General features: G+C 40.6%; 2 non-coding genes across 2 annotated transcripts; both read right to left on the reverse strand.

Annotated features, from left to right (window-relative positions):
- Positions 1-3,254: 3,254 nt before the first annotated feature.
- LOC122030700 lies at positions 3,255-3,360 on the reverse strand. Its single transcript, XR_006125556.1, has one exon. It is a non-coding gene; the product is annotated as a small nucleolar RNA R71 (small nucleolar RNA).
- A 7,421-nt stretch (positions 3,361-10,781) lies between these two features.
- On the reverse strand, positions 10,782-10,887 carry LOC122030711. Its single transcript, XR_006125565.1, has one exon. It is a non-coding gene; the product is annotated as a small nucleolar RNA R71 (small nucleolar RNA).
- Between the last annotated feature and the right edge of the window lie 6,216 nt (positions 10,888-17,103).

Genomic DNA, 17,103 nt, shown 5'->3' on the forward strand with positions numbered 1-17,103 from the left:
CCTACCTCGGTTATGCCGAGTGTACCTATCCCTACTGTAGTTCCGGTACCATCAGGGGTACCATTGGCGTTCCCGATATCTGCTCCAGCGCAGCATACGGCGTACCCGGCACCACCGCCACCTGGACCTACAGTGTACCCAACACCAGTGGCACCTGTGCCCCCAGCTGCGACCACTTTTGTTCACCCGGCAGTACCACCGACGGCTTATGCTCCAGTTTATACAGCAGCACCGGGAGTTGGTTTATTCCGCGGTACCACCTGTAACACCAGTTCTAGTGGTTCCGCCACTTCCTGCAGCCATCCCGACACAGCTCACTGATATTGCCGCGGCACAAGCTAGGATTCCAGTATTAGCAGAGTCGATGAAGACTCGATTCACACTCTTCCGAGCAGACCTTGATCCGAGTATGGCCTTGTCATGGATAGAGACTATGGAGCAGACCTTCTTCTATATGGCTTGCTCCGAGTGGGAGAAAGCAGAGCTGGCTGCTTTCCATTTACTGGATAAGGCTAACGCCTGGTGGATTACACAGCGTTCCATCATCGGTGAGCGGAACGTTACTTGGGTCAGGTTCAGAGAGGCTTTTGAAAGCCGTTTTTTTCCACTATCATATCAGATGGCTCGCCGGCAGGATTTCATGAGTCTGCGTCAGAATAATCGCACGGTGACAGAGTATAATACTGAATTCAACCGGTTGGCTAAGTTTTGTCCAGAGTTAGTTGCGGAGGACAGATCTCGCATGATGCAGTTTATACAGGGACTAGATGGTTATCTGCAAGTAAGGCTTGCCAGTTTAGGGATCGTATCTTACTCTGGTGCACTGGATCGAGCTTTGATGATAGAGTTAGCTCAGCAGAGAGCATTTTCGGACAGGAAGAGGAAGCATACAGGTCAGGCATCCGGATAGATCCAGCAGACACTGGTGATGTGCGAAGATTATATACTCTTTTATGCATGTTTTTACGCACATTTACATACTTTGAGCATGCTTGATCTATGCATTTTTATACTTCCAGCTTTCCTTTTAGCATATTTACTCTTTTGGTTCGGAGATCTGCTTTTTGTGCATTTTCTGTACACAGGAGTCGATTTGGTGAAGAATCTACATCTTTGGGCATGCATTGGAGGAAACGAAAGGAGAAAGCACCGGGCCGTGTACCTCACACGGCCATGCACTGGGATGGAGCTCGGGCCGTGTGGAGTTTGGCACCAACAGAAGAGGAAGATGACATGGCCGTGTGGACCTCGCACGGCCGTGTCAAGATTTGAAGCCAACCAGAGCAGAAGCCTTACATGGCCGTGTGGATCTACACGGCCGTGTGAGACTTCCAGAGACCAAGCAGGCTGTGGCCGTGTGCACCACACGGCCGTGCAGCTTTGGCAGAGAGGGAACTGGACATGGCCGTGTGAATCTCACACGGCCGTGTCACGGGGCCGTGTGGCGCCCGATTCCCTCCTCTATTTAAACCCTTCTTCATGAATTGAAAGGGGATCTCTCCCCCTTTGGGAGAAAGCAAGATTTGGTGGTTTCCTCCCATTCTTGGGAGGATTTCTGGGCGATTCTAAGGGAGATCTCGACGATTCCGGCTTCGGAGCGAGGATTGGATCAGAAGACAAGGCTTCTTCATAGATAAGTTTTCTCTTTTCCCCTCTTCTTGTTTTCTTGGATAGGGGATTCAAGGAATGCTTGTAATTTCTATTCTTTCGGGTTTTCTTCCTCGATTCATGGAGTAGATCTTGTATTCTAGGATTAAGGGAGTATTTGTATGATGGATTGATGTAATCTCTTATGGATTTGCCATTTTCTTGTTTCAATGACATTATCTTGCTTGTATCAATTAGATCTTGAATGATTGATGGTGATTTGTGATTAATTCTCATTCTTGATTGATTGTTTGGATTTCTTATGGACTTTGTAAAGATAAACTCTCACTCGATCATCCGAGGGATCCACGTGACAGGTGCAAGCCCGTGTAAGGACGTTTGAGAGATAATCTTGAAGAGGAAATAGGGATATTCAAGAGAGTAGGATGGATTTTATGATTAGCTTCTTGTATCTTGATAGATTAATGAGTCGTGGGCTTCTACGTTGATATCCGAGGAAGGCATAGTAATAGGTGCATTTCTGTGTAAGGACAACATAGGTTCATGTCTAATTAATCCTATTTAGATACATTTCTCAGTCCTTAGCCGGTTGTCTATTGCAAGAGGGAACCGGCAACTTTCTACATGTTTGGCAATTGAGGGATAAGAATTGGTGAATCATTTACATTCAAGAAATCTTACAAAGAAACCGAAACTCCTAGAATCTTCCTTTATCATAACCCAAAACTCTAAACTCTTGTTTGTTGATCTTTAATATTAGATTTGATTACCTTTACTTTGCTTTTGAAACAATTGGATAGTTGTTTAGCTAATTCGCATTGAGACATTTCTAGTGCTTATTCCAGTCCCTGTGGATACGATAATCTTTTATATTACTTGCGACATTTCCGTACACTTGCGGAGAGTAACAAGTTTTTGGCGCCGTTGCCGGGGACTGCGCTATAACATTAGGAATTATCAATTGAGTTAGACTAAACATAACATTTGTTTTCCTTTCATATTGCATAGTTGTAACTAATCATTAGATTTCTATTTTTTTTAGTTTCTTGTATAACTTTCACTTCTTGTTAATTCTTTTTGTACAAATTCAATTCTGCATTTTTGATTCTTCTAATTTTCTTTTTGTGTCGAATTGCTATCTGCTATCTTGTTCTTGTGTATGCGAAGATCTAACTTTGCAGGGGAATTCTTTCCTTTTGACCCTGAGATTGATAGAACTTTCCATAAAAGAAGAATTCTGCAAAGGCAAATTGAAGAACAGGAACATTTGAATATGGCAAATAGACCACTTAAGGATTATGCAGCACCCTATGCGAGAGGTTTTCGATCTAGTATTTCAAGACCTTCAGTGGAAGCTAATAACTTTGAGATCAAACCCGCAATCATATCTATGGTGCAGCAGAACCAATTTGGTGGAGGACCTCATGAGGACCCTAATCAACACTTAGAGGTCTTTTATGAAATATGTGGTACCATGAAAATGAATGGAGTTCCTTCAGATGCAGTTAGATTATTATTATTTGGGTTTTCTTTAAGAGATAGGGCAAAGCAATGGCTGAATTCTTTGGCCCCTAACAGCATCACCACTTGGGAGCAGTGTGAGCAACAGTTTCTTGATAAGTTCTATCCACCAAGCAAAACAGCTCATATGAGGAATTTAATTGCAAGCTTCAAGCAAACTGACTCAGAATCTCTTTTTGAAGCATGGGATAGATATAATAGTATGCTCAGACAATGCCCACATCATGGGTTGGAAAGATGGTTAGTGTTGCACACTTTTTACAATGGTATCAATTATCATACCAAAGTGTCCCTTGATTCAGCTGGAGGGGCACTTATGAACAAAAGCTTAGATGAAGCCGAAGAAATCATTGAAAGTGTAGCACAAAATCATCATCAATGGGCAAATGAAAGAAGTGGTGGCTATTCCTCTGTAAACCCAACAATTAAAGCATCAGGGAAGTTTGATGTAGATGCAGTCACTCTTTTGTCTGCAAAATTGGACGCTCTTACAAAGAAATTTGAGAATATGGGGACTAGTGCTAATATGGTCAATGCTATTAGTACATCTTGTGAAGTATGTGGGAGTTCAGAGCATTCAAATGACTCATGTCCATTGGGAGCTATCACTGCACAAATCAATCAACTTGAACAATGTGATGCAATCATGAGTTACAATCAAAGGCAGAACAACCCATATTCAAATACTTATAACCCTGGATGGAAGAGTCATCCAAATTTTTCTTACAGAAATAATCAAGATCAAGGACCATCTATGGGGGCAAGACCAAATTTTCAAGCTGGGCAACAAAATTTTCAACATCTATCTTCTCAAGGCTTACCAAAGTCAAATGTTGAAAAGATGCTTGAAGAAATTATCTCAACTCAGAATGAAATGAAGCAAGATATAGCAAAGCTCATTCAGAGAATGGATAATTCTGAAAAGCATCAAAAGATTCAGGATAGTCAAATTGCCCAACTAGCTTCCTCATCATCCAGAGCACCAGGACAACTTCCAGGAAAACCTGATGTGAATCCTATGGAGAATTGCAATAGGATTGAGCTTAGGAGCGGACAGACCTTGGGAGACTCCCAAGTAACTGCTTCAAAAGGGATACAAAAAGAAGAAGAGCTCCCTCCTCCTATACCGAATCAGATTCAAGCTAATGAGGAGAGTACTATTGAGGTTGAAGAGACTCTTCCACTGAACCATCAGAACAAGGCTGTCCCTTTTCCTCAGAGACTTACAATGCTCAAGAAGGATGAAGAATTTGGCAAGTTTCTAGAAAAGGTTAAGGAAATTTGCGTAGAGGTACCTCTTATTGATGCTATTCTACAAATGCCTAGATTTGCCAAATTTCTGAAGGATCTCATGTCAAATAAGAGAAGAAGAGGAGAGGTCGAGACCATTGCGCTTAGTGAGGAATGTAGTGCTATTTTTGAGAAGAACACTTCTCCAAAACTGAAGGACCTAGGGAGCTTTTATATTCCTTGCAACATAGGAAAAGAATTTTTTGAAAAAGATTTTTGTGATTTGGGGGCGAGTGTTAGCCTCATTCCCTATTCAATTTATAATAAATTAGGTCTCAAAAACATTAAATTTACTACTATGGCACTTCAACTTGCCGATCATTCCTGCAGGTACCCTTTGGGTATTATAGAGGATGTGCCGGTAGAGGTGGATGGGAATGTTATTCCCAGAGATTTTGTCGTGTTGGACATGGAAGAGGACCCTAGGATTCCTATCATATTAGGAAGACCTTTCCTTGCTACAGCTAGAGCTATAATTGATGTCAAAAATCATAAGCTTTCTTTGGTAATTGGTAAGGAAAAGTTGGAATATGATTTATCTAATATCTCTAACCATGTCTCATCTCTCTTAAATGCTTGTAGCAGGACAAGCATTTATAAACTTGAGGAATGGAATTTCCATCCTCATGGTAGGCCACCAAATGAAGGAGACAATGTGGTGGAAGATGTTGGGAGAAGATCTCCCAACGGAAACGAAAAGTATATCTGTCCTCCAAGGGCGAGGAAAAGGACCGAATGATTAAGTTTGGTCGAGCTAAAGACCTTAAACAAGCGCTTCTTGGGAGGCAACCCAAGGGTTCTTTTAGTTAGTTTTGATTTGTATTGTAATTTCTTTTAGTTTGATGCATTCTTTTGATTTTGTTTTCAGGTTAGGTGCAAAACAGAGTCAGGCCGTGTGCTATACACGGCCAGGCAAAGGTTGCAGAGAAGGGAAGTGTTTGGGCCGTGTCATCCAGACACGGCCGTGTGGGATCTCCCGAGGAGAAAAAGGTATAGGCCGTGTCATAGACAAAGATGGAGAGGCCGTGTCCCAGACACGGCCGTGCGAGGAATCTAGAGAAGGAAGAGGCGGAGGCCGTGTGGATCTACACGGCCCGTGCAGAGGATCCCGAGAGGAAAGATGGGGGGGGCCATGTAGATCTACACGGCCCATGTAGGAGAACTACTAAAGTCTACCTCCTACCTCACACGGCCAGATCTTGGCCGTGTTCCGCACACCCCCAACTCTCCAAAACATATATTTCTCTCCCAATTTCTTAAAACTCCTCTCTAATCTCTCAAGATCTTTTAGATCCGATTCTCCTCCTCTCTAAGACTTGGACTTTTGTTCTCTTAACCTAAGATCTTTTGTTCTTTGAAGTTTCGTTCTTTGAGTTCCACCACTCTAGATAATTCTTCCCCTATCTAAACTCATCAAGATGTCCAATATTTTGAAGAGATTGTGCAAAGGAGGTGGTGGATCTAGTGGAGACAAAGAGAAGGAGCCATCAAGAGACAAAGGAAAACAACCAGTGAAGGGCAGAGGCAAAAGGACTTCACGCGACGAAGGTAATGACAATGAATTCAATATTGTGTTCAGAAACGATGATCAAGTAACTAGATTTGCAATTCTTGTCAATAGAAAGATAGTGTGTACTAGATATATGGACCCAACTGTTCTTGATATGCTTGGAATTAGGGAAGATGTAGATTTGATGATTGGGTTTTTGGACTGGAGTGATATTATGTACACACATTTGCCTACATATCCTCGTCTTGTTTTGGAATTTTTAAGTTCATTGGATGTCCATTTTACTAATGAAGATGATTATTATGGAAAAATCTCTTTTAGATTAATGAATCAAGAATTTCTATGGGCATTTAGTGACTTTAATTCTTGTTTTGGAATAACCACCGGTAGCCCTCGTAGGTTTGACCCAAGGTTTAATTGGAATCATTTTTGAAATGCAATAACTGGGTTAGATCAACCTTATGAGCCTTCAAGAGCTAAGGCCTCCCATATGCAAAACCCCATCTTTAGGTATCTACATAGAGTCATGAGTAAAACTATTTTTGGTAGGGGAGAGAGTGATGGGGTGGTTAAGAAGATAGAGCTTTATGCTTTATGGGCTATGCTTTATAAGGTTGAATTTGACTCTGGTTTTCATTTTGTTCAAACCTTATTGAGATCAGCTAGGGCATCATCGGGATCAATTGTTTTTGATGGTTTGATTACCCGAATAGCTTGTAATTTAAATCTTGATGTTGATGGGTTGGAAATAATTCATGGTAATGACATGATTGACATTGATACATGTCTTGCTATGAAAATGATCGTTCGGGATGAGAATGGTTTCGCGTTTCCTAGGAGGAATGGTTCTCCTTTACCCCTTCCTTTTCCTGAACGAACTACTATTCGTAACTGGGCTAATTGGGTAATTTCTGAGTTAGATTTTGAGGATAACCCTTCTATACCTGGAGACACTGAGCCACATAATGAACCCTCGTCATCTGGACATACGCAGCCTTCTAGTTTTATGGAGCCTGCTAGGCATTCTTTTGCATATGGCACAGGATCTTCTAGGTTTGATTTTTCAGATTTTCGTACGTCTCTAGAATCACTTCATGAGAAGCAAGATTCCCAACGAAAAATGTTGGAGGGGCGCTTCTCTTTATCTGATGATCAGTTTAGGGAGGTACAAAATTATTTTCAGTTTACGAGGAATTTTCAAGGTCAAGTGGCTGAGTTTGTGCAGGATTATGATACTGATCAGGCTAGGATGAGAGATTTTATGCAGAGTATGACGCTTACTAGCCAACAAGTTGATGCTTTATATGAGTATCATAGATCCTTGGGTGAGATTCCAGGTTTTCCTAGTTTTCCTATTGGCCAACCACGTCGTAGACCTCCTTTCCCTCGTCCACCTCCACCTCCTCCACCATACTGATTTCATCGGGACGATGAAAAGTTTAAGTCTGGGGGGGTGTCATGTATTGTTTAGTTTGGTTTTCAGTTTTTAGTTTTTGATTAGTTTTTCATGTTGGTTCTTATTTTCTTTGCTTGTTGCTTTATTTTGCTTGTTTTTGAAATAATCATGGCAAAAAAATTTTGAGAACATCAAATCTTCACTTATATGCTTTCATGGATTCAAGTGAAATGTTAGCACGATTATTGTCTCGATTCATGATGTTCGCATGATGCTACTAGTAAACTTTGTGTAGTTCTTTTTTCTATCTTGGGAAGCATTAATAAGCTAAGAATCTTATGGTGATGAGTTTTAGTTTTGGTTCAACCTTAAGGATTTTATCTTCACTACACTTGTGCTTGATGCTTGAACAGTTGATGTCATTGAAATAGTCATGATTCATCTTGTTTGCTTAGTACTTGGTTTCCATGGTGATCTCTCAACTTTCATTTTGGTTACTGGATGAGGCTCAAATCATTAAAGCTCATTTGGAAAAATCAAAATATCCCAACATGTGTGCTAAAAGTACATTTGTGAATAAGTTTTGCACAATGCAAACACTTATAAAAAAAAAAAACAATAAGGGATATAAAAAACAGTTGTCATGAGTGGAATCTAGCAAGTCACCCCTTTGAGACCGAGTTAGGTTACTGGGGAAATGACTGTTTAGTTTCTCTTGAGATTGAGCACACCTTTGAGACCTTGGGTTAGTTGAGAAATATGAACCAAGTGAACGGTAAGTAAGTGCCAATCACTGGTTCCTTGTCTTTCACTGGAAACATTAGGAATTCAAATTTGATAACGACTTGAGTAGGACATGGATTGAAACTTGAAGGGTGTTGAGTTACTTTTACACTGCGCACAAGATTCTTATGCTTGAACCATACTTTACTTGTTTCCATGATCAAGCTTGTTAATGAAACTTTTTGATAGAGTTAGGAAAGTGCACTGGGTTTTATGAATGTGTTGTAAAACATATGAATTTAGACTGCAGCATTTTGCTTGAGGACAAGCAAAGGTTTAAGTCTGGGGGTGTGATGTGTGAAGATTATATACTCTTTTATGCATGTTTTTACGCACATTTACATACTTTGAGCATGCTTGATCTATGCATTTTTATACTTCCAGCTTTCCTTTTAGCATATTTACTCTTTTGGTTCGGAGATCTGCTTTTTATGCATTTTCTGTACACAGGAGTCGATTTGGTGAAGAATCTACATCTTTGGGCATGCATTGGAGGAAACGAAAGGAGAAAGCACCGGGCCGTGTACCTCACACGGCCATGCACTGGGATGGAGCTCGGGCCGTGTGGAGTTTGGCACCAACAAAAGAGGAAGATGACATGGCCGTGTGGACCTCGCACGGCCGTGTCAAGATTTGAAGCCAACCAGAGTAGAAGCCTTACATGGCCGTGTGGATCTACACGGCCGTGTGAGACTTCCAGAGACCAAGCAAGCTGTGGCCGTGTGCACCACACGGCCGTGTAGCATTTCTAGAGAGTAGAAGGGTTCTGGCCATGTGGAGTCACACGGCCGTGCAGCTTTGGCAGAGAGGGAACTGGACATGGCCGTGTGAATCTCACACGGCCGTGTCACGGGGCCGTGTGGCGCCCGATTCCCTCCTCTATTTAAACCCTTCTTCATGAATTGAAAGGGGATCTCTCCCCCTTTGGGAGAAAGCAAGATTTGGTGGTTTCCTCCCATTCTTGGGAGGATTTCTGGGCGATTCTAAGGGAGATCTCGACGATTTCGACTCCGGAGCGAGGATTGGATCCGAAGACAAGGCTTCTTCGTAGATAAGTTTTCTCTTTCCCCCTCTTCTTGTTTTCTTGGATTGGGGATTCAAGGAAAGCTTGTAATCTCTATTTCTTCAGATTTTCTTCCTCGATTCATGGAGTAGATCTTGTATTCTAGGATTAAGGGAGTATTTGTATGATGGATTGATGTAATCTCTTATGGATTTGCCATTTTCTTGTTTCAATGACATTATCTTGCTTGTATCAATTAGATCTTGAATGATTGATGGTGATTTGTGATTAATTCTCATTCTTGATTGATTGTTTGGATTTCTTATGGACTTTGTAAAGATAAACTCTCACTCGATCATCCGAGGGATCCACGTGACAGGTGCAAGCCCGTGTAAGGACGTTTGAGAGATAATCTTGAAGAGGAAATAGGGATATTCAAGAGAGTAGGATGGATTTTATGATTAGCTTCTTGTATCTTGATAGATTAATGAGTCGTGGGCTTCTACGTTGATATCCGAGGAAGGCATAGTAATAGGTGCACTTCTGTGTAAGGACAACATAGGTTCATGTCTAATTAATCCTATTTAGATACATTTCTCAGTCCTTAGCCGGTTGTCTATTGCAAGAGGGAACCGGCAACTTTCTACATGTTTGGCAATTGAGGGATAAGAATTGGTGAATCATTTACATTCAAGAAATCTTACAAAGAAACCGAAACTCCTAGAATCTTCCTTTATCATAACCCAAAACTCTAAACTCTTGTTTGTTGATCTTTAATATTAGATTTGATTACCTTTACTTTGCTTTTGAAACAATTGGATAGTTGTTTAGCTAATTCGCATTGAGACATTTCTAGTGCTTATTCCAGTCCCTGTGGATACGATAATCTTTTATATTACTTGCGACATTTCCGTACACTTGCGGAGAGTAACAAGTTTTTGGCGCCGTTGCCGGGGACTGCGCTATAACATTAGGAATTATCAATTGAGTTAGACTAAACATAACATTTGTTTTCCTTTCATATTGCATAGTTGTAACTAATCATTAGATTTCTATTTTTTTTTACTTTCTTGTATAACTTTCACTTCTTGTTAATTCCTTTTGTACAAATTCAATTCTGCATTTTTGATTCTTCTAATTTTCTTTTTGTGTCGAATTGCTATCTGCTATCTTGTTCTTGTGTATGCGAAGATCTAACTTTGCAGGGGAATTCTTTCCTTTTGACCCTGAGATTGATAGAACTTTCCATAAAAGAAGAATTCTGCAAAGGCAAATTGAAGAACAGGAACATTTGAATATGGCAAATAGACCACTTAAGGATTATGCAGCACCCTATGCGAGAGGTTTTCGATCTAGTATTTCAAGACCTTCAGTGGAAGCTAATAACTTTGAGATCAAACCCACAATTATATCTATGGTGCAGCAGAACCAATTTGGTGGAGGACCTCATGAGGACCCTAATCAACACTTAGAGGTCTTTTATGAAATATGTGGTACCATGAAAATGAATGGAGTTCCTTCAGATGCAGTTAGATTATTATTATTTGGATTTTCTTTAAGAGATAGGGCAAAGCAATGGCTGAATTCTTTGGCCCCTAATAGCATCACCACTTGGGAGCAGTGTGAGCAACAGTTTCTTGATAAGTTCTATCCACCAAGCAAAACAGCTCATATGAGGAATTTAATTGCAAGCTTCAAGCAAACCGACTCAGAATCTCTTTTTGAAGCATGGGATAGATATAATAGTATGCTCAGACAATGCCCACATCATGGGTTGGAAAGATGGTTAGTGTTGCACACTTTTTACAATGGTATCAATTATCATACCAAAGTGTCCCTTGATTCAGCTGCTGGAGGGGCACTTATGAACAAAAGCTTAGATGAAGCCGAAGAAATCATTGAAAGTGTAGCACAAAATCATCATCAATGGGCAAATGAAAGAAGTGGTGGCTATTCCTCTGTAAACCCAACAATTAAAGCATCAGGGAAGTTTGATGTAGATGCAGTCACTCTTTTGTCTGCAAAATTGGACGCTCTTACAAAGAAATTTGAGAATATGGGGACTAGTGCTAATATGGTCAATGCTATTAGTACATCTTGTGAAGTATGTGGGAGTTCAGAGCATTCAAATGACTCATGTCCATTGGGAGCTATCACTGCACAAATCAATCAACTTGAACAATGTGATGCAATCATGAGTTACAATCAAAGGCAGAACAACCCATATTCAAATACTTATAACCCTGGATGGAAGAGTCATTCAAATTTTTCTTACAGAAATAATCAAGATCAAGGACCATCTATGGGGGCAAGACCAAATTTTCAAGCTGGGCAACAAAATTTTCAACATCTATCTTCTCAAGGCTTACCAAAGTCAAATGTTGAAAAGATGCTTGAAGAAATTATCTCAACTCAGAATGAAATGAAGCAAGATATAGCAAAGCTCATTCAGAGAATGGATAATTCTGAAAAGCATCAAAAGATTCAGGATAGTCAAATTGCCCAACTAGCTTCCTCATCATCCAGAGCACCAGGACAACTTCCAGGAAAACCTGATGTGAATCCTATGGAGAATTGCAATAGGATTGAGCTTAGGAGCGGACAGACCTTGGGAGACTCCCAAGTAACTGCTTCAAAAGGGATACAAAAAGAAGAAGAGCTCCCTCCTCCTATACCGAATCAGATTCAAGCTAATGAGGAGAGTACTATTGAGGTTGAAGAGACTCTTCCACTGAACCATCAGAGCAAGGCTGTCCCTTTTCCTCAGAGACTTACAATGCTCAAGAAGGATGAAGAATTTGGCAAGTTTCTAGAAATGGTTAAGGAAATTTGCGTAGAGGTACCTCTTATTGATGCTATTCTACAAATGCCTAGATTTGCCAAATTTCTGAAGGATCTCATGTCAAATAAGAGAAGAAGAGGAGAGGTCGAGACCATTGCGCTTAGTGAGGAATGTAGTGCTATTTTTGAGAAGAACACTTCTCCAAAACTGAAGGACCTAGGGAGCTTTTATATTCCTTGCAACATAGGAAAAGAATTTTTTGAAAAAGATTTTTGTGATTTGGGGGCGAGTGTTAGCCTCATTCCCTATTCAATTTGTAATAAATTAGGTCTCAAAAACATTAAATTTACTACTATGGCACTTCAACTTGCCGATCATTCCTGCAGGTACCCTTTGGGTATTATAGAGGATGTGCCGGTAGAGGTGGATGGGAATGTTATTCCCAGAGATTTTGTCGTGTTGGACATGGAAGAGGACCCTAGGATTCCTATCATATTAGGAAGACCTTTCCTTGCTACAGCTGGAGCTATAATTGATGTCAAAAATCATAAGCTTTCTTTGGTAATTGGTAAGGAAAAGTTGGAATATGATTTATCTAATATCTCTAACCATGTCTCATCTCTCTTAAATGCTTGTAGCAGGACAAGCATTTATAAACTTGAGGAATGGAATTTCCATCCTCATGGTAGGCCACCAAATGAAGGAGACAATGTGGTGGAAGATGTTGGGAGAAGATCTCCCAACAGAAACGAAAAGTATATCTGTCCTCCAAGGGCGAGGAAAAGGAGCGAATGATTAAGTTTGGTCGAGCTAAAGACCTTAAACAAGCGCTTCTTGGGAGGCAACCCAAGGGTTCTTTTAGTTAGTTTTGATTTGTATTGTAATTTCTTTTAGTTTGATGCATTCTTTTGATTTTGTTTTCAGGTTAGGTGCAAAACAGAGTCAGGCCGTGTGCTATACACGGCCAGGCAAAGGTTGCAGAGAAGGGAAGTGTTTGGGCCGTGTCATCCAGACACGGCCGTGTGGGATCTCCCGAGGAGAAAAAGGTATAGGCCGTGTCATAGACACGGCCGTGCAAAGAATCCCGAGAGGAAAGATGGAGAGGCCGTGTCCCAGACACGGCCGTGCGAGGAATCTAGAGAAGGAAGAGGTGGAGGCCGTGTGGATCTACACGGCCCGTGCAGAGGATCCCGAGAGGAAAGATGGGGGGGCCGTGTAGATCTACACGGCCCGTGTAGGAGAACTATTAAAGTCTACCTCCTACCTCACACGGCCAGATCTTGGCCGTGTTCCGCACACCCCCAACTCTCCAAAACATATCTTTCTCTCCCAATTTCTTAAAAACTCCTCTCTAATCTCTCAAGATCTTTTAGATCCGATTCTCCTCCTCTCTAAGACTTGGACTTTTGTTCTCTTAACCTAAGATCTTTTGTTCTTTGAAGTTTCGTTCTTTGAGTTCCACCACTCTAGATAATTCTTCCCCTATCTAAACTCATCAAGATGTCCAATATTTTGAAGAGATTGCGCAAAGGAGGTGGTGGATCTAGTGGAGACAAAGAGAAGGAGCCATCAAGAGACAAAGGAAAACAACCAGTGAAGGGCAAAGGCAAAAGGACTTCACGCGACGAAGGTAATGACAATGAATTCAATATTGTGTTCAGAAACGATGATCAAGTAACTAGATTTGCAATTCTTGTCAATAGAAAGATAGTGTGTACTAGATATATGGACCCAACTGTTCTTGATATGCTTGGAATTAGGGAAGATGTAGATTTGATGATTGGGTTTTTGGATTGGAGTGATATTATGTACACACATTTGCCTACATATCCTCGTCTTGTTTTGGAATTTTTAAGTTCATTGGATGTCCATTTTACTAATGAAGATGATTATTATGGAAAAATCTCTTTTAGATTAATGAATCAAGAATTTCTATGGGCATTTAGTGACTTTAATTCTTGTTTTGGAATAACCACCGGTAGCCCTCGTAGGTTTGACCCAAGGTTTAATTGGAATCATTTTTGGAATGCAATAACTGGGTTAGATCAACCTTATGAGCCTTCAAGAGCTAAGGCCTCCCATATGCAAAACCCCATCTTTAGGTATCTACATAGAGTCATGAGTAAAACTATTTTTGGTAGGGGAGAGAGTGATGGGGTGGTTAAGAAGATAGAGCTTTATGCTTTATGGGCTATGCTTTATAAGGTTGAATTTGACTCTGGTTTTCATTTTGTTCAAACCTTATTGAGATCAGCTAGGGCATCATCGGGATCAATTGTTTTTGGTGGTTTGATTACCCGAATAGCTTGTAATTTAAATCTTGATGTTGATGGGTTGGAAATAATTCATGGTAATGACATGATTGACATTGATACATGTCTTGCTATGAAAATGATCGTTCGGGATGAGAATGGTTTCGCGTTTCCTAGGAGGAATGGTTCTCCTTTACCCCTTCCTTTTCCTGAACGAACTACTATTCGTAACCGGGCTAATTGGGTAATTTCTGAGTTAGATTTTGAGGATAACCCTTCTATACCTGGAGACACTGAGCCACATAATGAACCCTCGTCATCTGGACATACGCAGCCTTCTAGTTTTATGGAGCCTGCTAGGCATTCTTTTGCATATGGCACGGGATCTTCTAGGTTTGATTTTTCAGATTTTCGTACGTCTCTAGAATCACTTCATGAGAAGCAAGATGCCCAACGAAAAATGTTGGAGGGTCGCTTCTCTTTATCTGATGATCAGTTTAGGGAGGTACAAAATCATTTTCAGTTTACGAGGAATTTTCAAGGTCAAGTGGCTGAGTTTGTGCAGGATTATGATACTGATCAGGCTAGGATGAGAGATTTTATGCAGAGCATGACACTTACTAGCCAACAAGTAGATGCTTTATATGAGTATCATAGATCCTTGGGTGAGATTCCAGGTTTTCCTAGTTTTCCTATTGGCCAACCACGTCGTAGGCCCCCTTTTCCTCATCCACCTCCACCTCCTCCACCATATTGATTTCATCGGGACGATGAAAAGTTTAAGTCTGGGGGGTGTCATGTACTGTTTAGTTTGGTTTTCAGTTTTTGGTTTTTGTTAGTTTTTCATGTTGGTTCTTATTTTCATTGCTTGTTGCTTTATTTTGCTTGTTTTTGAAATAATCATGGCAAAAATTTTTTTGAGAACATCAAATCTTCACTTATATGCTTTCTTGGATTCAAGTGAAATGTTAGCACGATTATTGTCTCGATTCATGATGTTCGCATGATGCTACTAGTAAACTTTGTGTAGTTCTTTTTTCTATCTTGGGAAGCATTAATAAGCTAAGAATCTTATGGTGATGAGTTTTAGTTTTGGTTCAACCTTAAGGATTTTATCTTCACTACACTTGTGCTTGATGCTTGAACAGTTGATGTCATTGAAATAGTCATGATTCATCTTGTTTGCTTAGTACTTGGTTTCCATGGTGATCTCTCAACTTTCATTTTGGTTACTGGATGAGGCTCAAATCATTAAAGCTTATTTGGAAAAATCAAAATATCCCAACATGTGTGCTAAAAGTACATTTGTGAATAAGTTTTGCACAATGCAAACACTTATAAAAAAAAAAAACAATAAGGGATATAAAAAACAGTTGTCATGAGTGGAATCTAGCAAGTCACCCCTTTGAGATCGAGTTAGGTTACTGGGGAAATGACTGTTTAGTTTCTCTTGAGATTGAGCACACCTTTGAGACCTTGGGTTAGTTGAGAAATATGAACCAAGTGAACGGTAAGTAAGTGCCTATCACTGGTTCCTTGTCTTTCACTGGAAACATTAGGAATTCAAATTTGATAACGACTTGACTAGGACATGGATTGAAACTTGAAGGGTGTTGAGTTACTTTTACACTGCGCACAAGATTCTTATGTTTGAACCATACTTTACTTGTTTCTATGATCAAGCTTGTTAATGAAACTTTTTGTTAGAGTTAGGAAAGTGCACTGGGTTTTATGAATGTGTTGTAGAACATATGAATTTAGACTGTAGCATTTTGCTTGAGGACAAGCAAAGGTCTAAGTCTGGGGGTGTGATGTGTGAAATTATATACTCTTTTATGCATGTTTTTACGCACATTTACATACTTTGAGCATGCTTGATCTATGCATTTTTATACTTCCAGCTTTCCTTTTAGCATATTTACTCTTTTGGTTCGGAGATCTGCTTTTGGTGCATTTTCTGTACACAGGAGTCGATTTGGTGAAGAATCTACATCTTTGGGCATGCATTGGAGGAAACGAAAGGAGAAAGCACCGGGCCGTGTACCTCACACGGCCATGCACTGGGATGGAGCTCGGGCCGTGTGGAGTTTGGCACCAACAGAAGAGGAAGATGACATGGCCGTGTGGACCTCGCAGTGTCAAGATTTGAAGCCAACTGGGCGAAGCCTTACATGGCCGTGTGGATCTCAGCCGTGTGAGACTTCCAGAGACCAGCGGTGTGGCCGTATGCACCCACGTGTAGCATTTCGAGCGAAGGGTTACGGCCGTGTGGAGTCACACGTGCAGCTTTTGGCGAGGGAATGGTGACATGGCCGTGAATCTCACACTACTGTCACGGGCCGTGTATGCGCCGATTCTCCTCTATTTAAACCCTTCTTCATGAATTGAAAGGGATCTCCCCCTTTGGGAGAAAGCAAGATTTGGTGGTTTCCTCCCATTCTTGGGAGGATTGGGCGATTCTAAAGGAGATCTCGACGATTTCGACTCGGGCGAGGATTGGATCCGAAGACAAGGCTTCTTCGTAGATAAGTTTTCTTTTCCCCTCTTCTTGTTTTCTTGGATTGGGGATTCAAGGAAAGCTTGTAATCTCTATTTCTTCAGATTTTCTTCCTCGATTCATGGAGTAGATCTTGTATTCTAGGATTAAGGGAGTATTTGTATGATGGATTGATGTAATCTCTTATGGATTTGCCATTTTCTTGTTTCAATGACATTATCTTGCTTGTATCAATTAGATCTTGAATGATTGATGGTGATTTGTGATTAATTCTCATTCTTGATTGATTGTTTGGATTTCTTATGGACTTTGTAAAGATAAACTCTCACTCGATCATCCGAGGGATCCACGTGACAGGTGTAAGCCCGTGTAAGGACGTTTGAGAGATAATCTTGAAGAGGAAATAGGGATATTCAAGAGAGTAGGATGGATTTTATGATTAGCTTCTTGTATCTTGATAG

This window comes from Zingiber officinale, chromosome 10B (assembly GCF_018446385.1).
Source record: "Zingiber officinale cultivar Zhangliang chromosome 10B, Zo_v1.1, whole genome shotgun sequence".
NCBI lineage: Eukaryota > Viridiplantae > Streptophyta > Magnoliopsida > Zingiberales > Zingiberaceae > Zingiber > Zingiber officinale.